Here is a 10,703-nt window from a genome sequence, read left to right on the forward strand (position 1 = left end):
AGGCATGAGATGCAATGTCCTGAGGTTGGGGGTTCCACGACCACCACTCCCAACAGGAGAAGGCGGGTGGTGGTGGTCGGGGACTCTCTCCTCCAGGGGACTGAGTCATCTATCTGCCGCCCTGACCGGGAAAACCGAGAAGTCTGCTGCTTGCCAGGGGCTAAGATTCGCGATGTGACGGAGAGACTGCCGAGACTCATCAAGCCCTCGGATCGCTACCCCTTCCTGCTTCTCCACGTGGGCATTAATGATACTGCCAAGAATGACCTTGAGCGGATCACTGCGGACTACATGGCTCTGGGAAGAAGGATAAAGGAGTTGGAGGCGCAAGTGGTGTTCTCGTCCATCCTCCCCGTGGAAGGAAAAGGCCTGGGTAGGGACCGTCGAATCGTGGAAGTCAACGAATGGCTACGCAGGTTGTGTCGGAGAGAAGGCTTTGGATTCTTTGACCATGGGATGGTGTTCCATGAAGGAGGAGTGCTGGGCAGAGACGGGCTCCATCTTACGAAGAGAGGGAAGAGCATCTTTGCCAGCAGGCTGGCTAACCTAGTGAGGAGGGCTTTAAACTAGGTTCACCGGGGGAAGGAGACCAAAGCCCTGAGGTAAGTGGGAAAGCGGGATACCGGGAGGAAGCACAGGCAGGAATGTCTGTGAGGGGAGGGCTCCTGCCTCATACTGGGAATGAGGGGCGATCAACAGGTTATCTCAAGTGCTTATTTACAAATGCACAAAGCCTTGGTAACAAGCAGGGAGAACTGGAGGTCCTGGTGATGTCAAAGAACTATGACGTGATTGGAATAACAGAGACTTGGTGGGATAACTCACATGACTGAGTGAGCCCAGTGAGGCTTACGTCTTGCAAACTGCTCTGAGGAAGCTCATAGTAGGAAGGTGATATGGAAGGGGGGGGTTCAGCTGTTGTGACCTGCACTGGATGTGCCATGTTTGTCTTTCTTCCACAGGACAGAAGCGACTTTGTCTGTACAAAGTGCAAGCTGGTCTCCATATTGGAAGAGAAGATTGAAGGTCTGGAGCAACAGATAACAACCCTGCGTTGCATACGGGAAACTGAGGATTTCCTGGACGAAACTCAGGATAGGCTTCTAGGGGCACAAAGCTCTACAGATATAGAGCAGGTTGCACAGAGGAGCCAAGAGACCAGTGAAGAAGCTTGGCAACATGTGACCTCCAGAAGAGGTAAGCGGAATGTCCGGGTTCCAGTAACACAGACACAGGTAACTAACCGCTTTCATGTTCTCTCCACAGGTATCGTTGCGGAGAGTGGACCAGATGATATGTCTGGGGCGAGAAAGCAGAAGGAGACTCCGCTGGTTGGAAGGCATGAGATGCGCTGTCCTGAGGTTGGGGGTTCCACGACCACCACCCCCAAGAGGAGAAGGTGGGTGGTGGTGGTCGGGGACTCTCTCCTCCGGGGGACTGAGTCATCTATCTGCCGCCCTGACCGGGAAAACCGAGAAGTCTGCTGCTTGCCAGGGGCTAAGATTCGTGATGTGACGGAGAGACTGCCGAGACTCATCAAGCCCTCGGATCGCTACCCCTTCCTGCTTCTCCACGTGGGCACCAATGATACTGCCAAGAATGACCTTGAGCGGATCACTGCGGACTATGTGGCTCTAGGAAGAAGAATAAAGGAGTTGGAGGCGCAAGTGGTGTTCTCGTCCATCCTCCCCGTGGAAGGAAAAGGCCTAGGTAGGGAGCGTCGAATCGTGGAAGTCAACGAATGGCTACGCAGATGGTGTCGGAGAGAAGGCTTTGGTTTCTTTGACCATGGGATGGTGTTCCATGAAGGAGGAGTGCTGGGTAGAGACGGGCTCCATCTTACGAAGAGAGGGAAGAGCATCTTTGCCAGCAGGCTGGCTAACCTAGTGAGGAGGGCTTTAAACTAGGTTCACCGGGGGAAGGAGACCAAAGCCCTGAGGTAAGTGGGAAAGCGGGATACCGGGAGGAAGCACAGGCAGGAATGTCTGTGAGGGGAGGGCTCCTGCCTCATACTGGGAATGAGGGGCGATCAACAGGTTATCTCAAGTGCTTATTTACAAATGCACAAAGCCTTGGTAACAAGCAGGGAGAACTGGAGGTCCTGGTGATGTCAAGGAACTATGACGTGATCGGAATAACAGAGACTTGGTGGGATAACTCATATGACTGGAGTACTGTCATGGATGGTTATAAACTGTTCAGGAAGGACAGGCAGGGCAGAAAAGGTGGGGGAGTAGCACTGTATGTAAGGGAGCAGTATGACTGCTCAGAGCTCCGGTACGAAACTGCAGAAAAACCTGAGTGTCTCTGGATTAAGTTTAGAAGTGTGTGCAACAAGAGTGATGTAGTGGTGGGAGTCTGCTATAGACCACCGGACCAGGGGGATGAGGTGGATGAGGCTTTCTTCCGGCAGCTCACGGAAGCTACTAGATCGCATGCCCTGATTCTCATGGGTGACTTTAATTTTCCTGATATCTGCTGGGAGAGCAATACAGCGGTGCATAGACAATCCAGGAAGTTTTTGGAAAGCGTAGGGGACAATTTCCTGGCGCAAGTGCTAGAGGAGCCAACTAGGGGGGGTGCTTTTCTTGACCTGCTGCGCACAAACCGGGTAGAATTAGTGGGGGAAGCAAAAGTGGATGGGAATCTGGGAGGCAGTGACCATGAGTTGGTTGAGTTCAGGATCCTGACGCAGGGAACAAAGGTAAGCAGCAGGATACGGACCCTGGACTTCAGGAAAGCAGACTTCGACTCCCTCAGGGAACGGATGGCCAGGATCCCCTGGGGGACTAACTTGAAGGGGAAAGGAGTCCAGGAGAGCTGGCTGTATTTCAAGGAATCCCTGTTGAGGTTACAGGGACAAACCATCCCGATGAGTCGAAAGAATAGTAAATATGGCAGGCGACCAACTTGGCTTAATGGTGAAATCCTAGCGGATCTTAAACATAAAAAAGAAGCTTACAAGAAGTGGAAGGTTGGACATATGACCAGGGAAGAGTATAAAAATATTGCTCGGGCATGTAGGAATGTTATCAGGAGGGCCAAATCGCACCTGGAGCTGCAGCTAGCCAGAGATGTCAAGAGTAACAAGAAGGGTTTCTTCAGGTATGTTGGCAACAAGAAGAAAGCCAAGGAATGTGTGGGCCCCTTACTGAATGAGGGAGGCAACCTAGTGACAGAGGATGTGGAAAAAGCTAATGTACTCAATGCTTTTTTTGCCTCTGTTTTCACTAACAAGGTCAGCTCCCAGACTGCTGCGCTGGGCATCACAAAATGCGGAAGAGATGGCCAGCCCTCTGTGGAGATAGAGGCGGTTAGGGACTATTTAGAAAAGCTGGACGTGCACAAGTCCATGGGGCCGGACGAGTTGCATCCGAGAGTGCTGAAGGAATTGGCGGCTGTGATTGCAGAGCCACTGGCCATTATCTTTGAAAACTCGTGGCGAACCGGGGAAGTCCCGGATGACTGGAAAAAGGCTAATGTAGTGCCAATCTTTAAAAAAGGGAAGAAGGAAGATCCTGGGAACTACAGGCCAGTCAGCCTCACCTCAGTCCCTGGAAAAATCATGGAGCAGGTCCTCAAAGAATCAATCCTGAAGCACTTGCATGAGAGGAAAGTGATCAGGAACAGCCAGCATGGATTCACCAAGGGAAGGTCATGCCTGACTAATCTAATCGCCTTTTATGATGAGATTACTGGTTCTGTGGATGAAGGGAAAGCAGTGGATGTATTGTTTCTTGACTTTAGCAAAGCTTTTGACACGGTCTCCCATAGTATTCTTGTCAGCAAGTTAAGGAAGTATGGGCTGGATGAATGCACTATAAGGTGGGTAGAAAGCTGGCTAAATTGTCGGGCTCAACGGGTAGTGATCAATGGCTCCATGTCTAGTTGGCAGCCGGTATCAAGTGGAGTGCCCCAAGGGTCGGTCCTGGGGCCGGTTTTATTCAATATCTTCATAAATGATCTGGAGGATGGTGTGGATTGCACTCTCAGCAAATTTGCGGATGATACTAAACTGGGAGGAGTGGTAGATACGCTGGAGGGGAGGGATAGGATACAGAAGGACCTAGACCAATTGGAAGACTGGGCCAAAAGGAATCTGATGAGGTTCAACAAGGATAAGTGCAGGGTCCTGCACTTAGGACGGAAGAACCCAATGCACAGCTACAGACTAGGGACCGAATGGCTAGGCAGCAGTTCTGCAGAAAAGGACGTAGGGGTGACAGTGAACGAGAAGCTGGATATGAGTCAGCAGTGTGCCCTTGTTGCCAAGAAGGCCAATGGCATTTTGGGATGTATAAGTAGGGGCATAGCGAGCAGATCGAGGGATGTGATCGTTCCCCTCTATTCGACATTGGTGAGGCCTCATCTGGAGTACTGTGTCCAGTTTTGGGCCCCACACTTCAAGAAGGATGTGGATAAATTGGAGAGAGTCCAGCGAAGGGCAACAAAAATGATTAGGGGACTGGAACACATGAGTTATGAGGAGAGGCTGAGGGAGCTGGGATTGTTTAGCCTGCAGAAGAGAAGAATGAGGGGGGATTTGATAGCTGCTTTCAACTACCTGAAAGGGGGTTCCAAAGAGGATGGCTCTAGACTGTTCTCAATGGTAGCAGATGACAGAACGAGGAGTAATGGTCTCAAGTTGCAGTGGGGGAGGTTTAGATTGGATATTAGGAAAAACTTTTTCACTAAGAGGGTGGTGAAACAGTGGAATGCGTTACCTAGGGAGGTGGTAGAATCTCCTTCCTTAGAGGTTTTTAAGGTCAGGCTTGACAAAGCCCTGGCTGGGATGATTTAACTGGGAATTGGTCCTGCTTTGAGCAGGGGGTTGGACTAGATGACCTTCTGGGGTCCCTTCCAACCCTGATATTCTATGATTCTATGATTCTATGACTGGAGTACTGTCATGGATGGTTATAAACTGTTCAGGAAGGACAGGCAAGGCAGAAAAGGTGGGGGAGTAGCACTGTATGTAAGGGAGCAGTATGACTGCTCAGAGCTCCGGTACAAAACTGTAGAAAAACCTGAGTGTCTCTGGATTAAGTTTAGAAGTGTGTGCAACAAGGGTGATGTCGTGGTGGGAGTCTGCTATAGACCACTGGACCAGGGGGATGAGGTAGATGAGGCTTTCTTCCGGCAGCTCACGGAAGCTACTAGATCGCATGCCTTGATTCTCATGGGTGACTTTAATTTTCCTGATATCTGCTGGGAGAGCAATACAGCGGTGCATAGACAATCCAGGAAGTTTTTGGAAAGTGTAGGGGACAATTTCCTGGCGCAAGTGCTAGAGGAGCCAACTGGGGGGGCGCTTTTCTTGACCTGCTGCTCACAAACCGGGTAGAATTATTGGGGGAAGCAAAAGTGGATGGGAATCTGGGAGGCAGTGACCATGAGTTGGTTGAGTTCAGGATCCTGACGCAGGGAAGAAAGGTAAGCAGCAGGATACGGACCCTGGACTTCAGGAAAGCAGACTTCGACTCCCTCAGGGAACGGATGGCCAGGATCCCCTGGGGGACTAACTTGAAGGGGAAAGGAGTCCAGGAGAGCTGGCTGTATTTCAAGGAATCCCTGTTGAGTTTACAGGGACAAACCATCCCGATGAGTCGAAAGAATAGTAAATATGGCAGGCGACCAGCTTGGCTTAATGGTGAAATCCTAGCGGATCTTAAAGATAAAAAAGAAGCTTACAAGAAGTGGAAGGTTGGACATATGACCAGGGAAGAGTATAAAAATATTGCTCGGGCATGTAGGAATGAAATCAGAAGGGCCAAATCGCACCTGGAGCTGCAGCTAGCAAGAGATGTCAAGAGTAACAAGAAGGGTTTCTTCAGGTATGTTGACAACAAGAAGAAAGCCAAGGAAAGTGTGGGCCCCTTACTGAATGAGGGAGGCAACCTAGTGACAGAGGATGTGGAAAAAGCTAATGTACTCAATGCTTTTTTTGCCTCTGTTTTCACTAACAAGGTCAGCTCCCAGACTGCTGCGCTGGGCATCACAAAATGGTGAAGAGATGGCCAGCCCTCTGTGGAGATAGAGGTGGTTAGGGACTATTTAGAAAAGCTGGACGTGCACAAGTCCATGGGGCCAGACGAGTTGCATCTGAGAGTGCTGAAGGAATTGGCGGCTGTGATTGCAGAGCCATTGGCCATTATCTTTGAAAACTCGTGGCGAACGGGGGAAGTCCCGGATGACTGGAAAAAGGCTAATGTAGTGCCAATCTTTAAAAAAGGGAAGAAGGAGGATCCTGGGAAATACAGGCCAGTCAGCCTCACCTCAGTCCCTGGAAAAATCATGGAGCAGGTCCTCAAAGAATCAATCCTGAAGCACTTGCATGAGAGGAAAGTGATCAGGAACAGCCAGCATGGATTCACCAAGGGAAGGTCATGCCTGACTAATCTAATTGCCTTTTATGATGAGATTACTGGTTCTGTGGATGAAGGGAAAGCAGTGGATGTATTGTTTCTTGACTTTAGCAAAGCTTTTGACACGGTCTCCCACAGTATTCTTGTCAGCAAGATAAGGAAGTATGGGCTGGATGAATGCACTATAAGGTGGGTAGAAAGCTGGCTAGAGTGTCGGGCTCAACGGGTAGTGATCAATGGCTCCATGTCTAGTTGGCAGCCGATATCAAGTGGAGTGCCCCAAGGGTCGGTCCTGGGGCCGGTTTTGTTCAATATCTTCATAAATGATCTGGAGGATGGTGTGGATTGCACTCTCAGCAAATTTGCGGATGATACTAAACTGGGAGGAGTGGTAGATACGCTGGAGGGGAGGGATAGGATACAGAAGGACCTAGACAAATTGGAGGATTGGGCCAAAAGAAATCTGATGAGGTTCAATAAGGATAAGTGCAGGGTCCTGCACTTAGGACGGAAGAATCCAATGCACCGCTACAGACTAGGGACCGAATGGCTAGGCAGCAGTTCTGCGGAAAAGGACCTAGGGGTGACAGTGGACGAGAAGCTGGATATGAGTCAGCAGTGTGCCCTTGTTGCCAAGAAGGCCAATGGCATTTTGGGATGTATAAGTAGGGGCATAGCGAGCAGATCGAGGGACGTGATCGTTCCCCTCTATTCGACATTGGTGAGGCCTCATCTGGAGTACTGTGTCCAGTTTTGGGCCCCACACTACAAGAAGGATGTGGATAAATTGGAGAGAGTCCAGCGAAGGGCAACAAAAATGATTAGGGGTCTAGAACACATGACTTATGAGGAGAGGCTGAGGGAGCTGGGATTATTTAGCCTGCAGAAGAGAAGAATGAGGGGGGATTTGATAGCTGCTTTCAACTACCTGAAAGGGGGTTCCAAAGAGGATGGCTCTAGACTGTTCTCAATGGTAGCAGATGACAGAACGAGGAGTAATGGTCTCAAGTTGCAGTGGGGGAGGTTTAGATTGGATATTAGGAAAATCTTTTTCACTGTGAGGGTGGTGAAACACTGGAATGCGTTACCTAGGGAGGTGGTAGAATCTCCTTCCTTAGAGGTTTTTAAGGTCAGGCTTGACAAAGCCCTGGCTGGGATGATTTAACTGGGAATTGGTCCTGCTTTGAGCAGGGGGTTGGACTAGATGACCTTCAGGGGTCCCTTCCAACCCTGATATTCTATGATTCTATGATTCTATGGCAGGCAACCAGCTTGGTTTAACAGTGAAATCCTTGCTGATCTTAAACACAAAAAAGAAGCTTACAAGAAGTGGAAGATTGACAAATGACCAGGGAGGAGTACAAAAATATTATTCAGGCATGCAGGAGTGAAATCAGGAAGGCCAAATCACACTTGGAGTTGCAGCTAGCAAGAGATGTTAAGAGTAACAAGAAGGGTTTCTTCAGGTATGTTAACAACAAGAAGGTGGTCAAGGAAAGTGTGGGCCCCTTACTGAATGAGGGAGGCAACCTAGTGACAGAGGATGTGGAAAAAGCTAATGTACTCAATGCTTTTTTTGCCTCTGTCTTCACGAACAAGGTCACCTCCCAGACTACTGCACTGGGCAGCACAGCATGCGGAGGAGGTGACCAGCCGTCGGTGGAGAAAGAAGTGGTTCGGGACTATTTAGAAAAGCTGGACGAGCACAAGTCCATGGGGCTGGATGTGCTGCATCCAAAAGTGCTAAAGGAGTTGGCAGATGTGATTGCAGAGCCATTGGCCATTATCTTTGAAAACTCAAGGGAATCGGGGGAGGTCCTGGATGACTGGAAAAAGGATAATGTAGTGCCCATCTTTAAAAAAGGGAAGAAGGAGGTTCTGGGGAACTACACGCCAGTCAGCCTCTCCTCAGTCCCTGGAAAAATCATGGAGCAAGTCCTCAAGGAATCAATTCTGAAGCACTTAGAGGAGAGGAAAGTGATCAGGAACAGTCAGCATGGATTCACCAAGGGCAAGTCATGCCTGACTAATCTAATTGCCTTCTATGATGAGATAACTAGCTCTGTGGATGAGGGGAAAGCAGTGGACGTGTTGTTCCTTGACTTTAGCAAAGCTTTTGATACGGTCTCCCACAGTATTCTTACCAGCAAGTTAAAGAAGTATGGGCTGGATGAATGGACTATAAGGTGGACAGAAAGCTAGCTAGAGTGTCGGGCTCAACGGGTAGTGACAATGGCTCCATGTCTAGTTGGCAGCCGGTATCAAGCGGAGGACCTCAAGGGTCAGTCCTGGGGCCAGTTTTGTTCAATACCTTCATTAATGATCTGGAGGATGGCGTGGATTGCACCCTCAGCAAGTTTGCAGATGACACTAAAGTGGGAGGAGAGGTAGATACGCTGGAGGGTAGGGATAGGATACAGAGGGACCTAAACAAATTAGAGGATTGGGCCAAAAGAAATTTGATGATGTTTAACAAGGACAAGTGCAGAGTCCTGCACTTAGGGCGGAAGAATCCCATGCATCGCTACAGACTAGGGACCGAATGGCTAGGCAGCAGTTCTGCAGTAAAGGACCTAGGGGTTACAGTGGACGAGAAGCTGGATATGAGTCAACAGTGTGCCCTTGTTGCCAAGAAGGCTGATGGCATTTTGGGCTGTATAAGTAGGGGCATTGCCAGCAGATTGAGGGACGTGATCGTTCTCCTCTATTCGACATTGGTGAGGCCTCATCTGGAGTACTGTGTCCAGTTTTGGGCCCCACACTACAAGAAGGATGTGGACTAATTGGAAAGCATCTAGCGGAGAGCAACAAAAATGATTAGGGGTCTGGAACACATGACTTATGAGGAGAGGCTGAGGGAACTGGGATTGTTTAGTCTACAGAAGAGAAGAATGAGGGGGGATTTGATAGCTGCTTTCAGCTACCTGAAAGAGGGTTCTAGAGAGGATGGATCCAGACTGTTCTCAGTGGTAGCAGATGACAGAACAAGGAGTCATGGTCTCAAGTTGCAGTGGTGGATGTTTAGGTTGGATATTAGGAAATCTTTTTCACTAGGAGGGTGGTGAAGCACTGGAATGCATTACCTAGGGAGGTGGTGGAATCTCCTCCCTTTGAGGGTTTTAATGTCAGGCTTGATAAAGCCCTGGCTGGGATGATTTATTTGGGGATTGGTCCTGCTTTGAGCAGGGGGTTGGACTCGATGACCTCCTGAGATCCCTTCCAACCCTGATATTCTATGATTCTATGATCTGTCCAAAAAACAAAAAAAATCATTTTTAAGCGTATAAATGTAATTTTTTTTCACAACTGGTAAAGCTTTCACTTGCTTTTACTGTAACAATGTCGCCATCTTTCCGTGACTCAGGGTTTATCGTTTGCTTCTCGACATCACATGGTTGCCATGTCCTCGTATACAGACTCTTCTTCCATTCCTACCTATAAAAAACAAAAATATTTAACCATAAATATTTATAAAACATCTGTAATTTTTCAACAATTTGTTATAGAAAGGGCCTTACCTCCGCCTATGAGTATGCTTCCTCCAAAGCCATTAACAAATTTTTTCTCACACTATCCTCTTTTACATCTGGCAGTGAGTCCGTAAAGGCTTCCTGTTTCTTCAGTTCAATTTCAGGATGAAATGCGGGGTTCGGCAACGGGTCTGCCTCTTTAGCAAAATAAGTGTAAATGGGTCTTCTCTACTAATCATGAGCTGTGGCACCCACAGGCAATTCTGGCTTCTTGGCATCTGTAGGCATCTTGTAAAAGGACATGGCTCTTGTGTCTAGGCTACCAATTTTAAAAGCGCTGTTCACAAAAATGACATGGTTTTATACACAAGGTCAAATGCTCATTGGCTAGAGTTTTTCAAATAATCCACCCCACGATAGTCCGTTTCTGAAGGGCTTTAAAGGTTTTAAAATCTTGGTATGAAAGGATTGGTTCAAAAAGTGCATTCTGTGATGTACCTGTAAAACAGCTATGGATTGATCCACTGAAAGGCGGGGCTAGCTCCCAAGGTTCGATGCACAGAACAGTTATCATTTCACTACCCACAGTCACTGGGGTAGGATGTTTTGCTCTGCATCTCACCTCAGTCCCTGGAAAAATCATGAACTGTTTAGCCTGCAGAAGAGAAGAATGAGGGGGGATTTGATAGCTGCTTTCAACTACCTGAAAGGGGGTTCCAAAGAGGATGGCTCTAGACTGTTCTCAATGGTAGCAGATGACAGAACGAGGAGTAATGGTCTCAAGTTGCAGTGGGGGAGGTTTAGATTGGATATTAGGAAAAACTTTTTCACTAAGAAGGTGGTGAAACACTGGAATGCGTTACCTAGG

This window comes from Lepidochelys olivacea (genome assembly GCF_965140295.1).
Source record: "Lepidochelys olivacea isolate rLepOli2 genome assembly, chromosome: 10".
Taxonomy (NCBI): domain Eukaryota; kingdom Metazoa; phylum Chordata; order Testudines; family Cheloniidae; genus Lepidochelys; species Lepidochelys olivacea.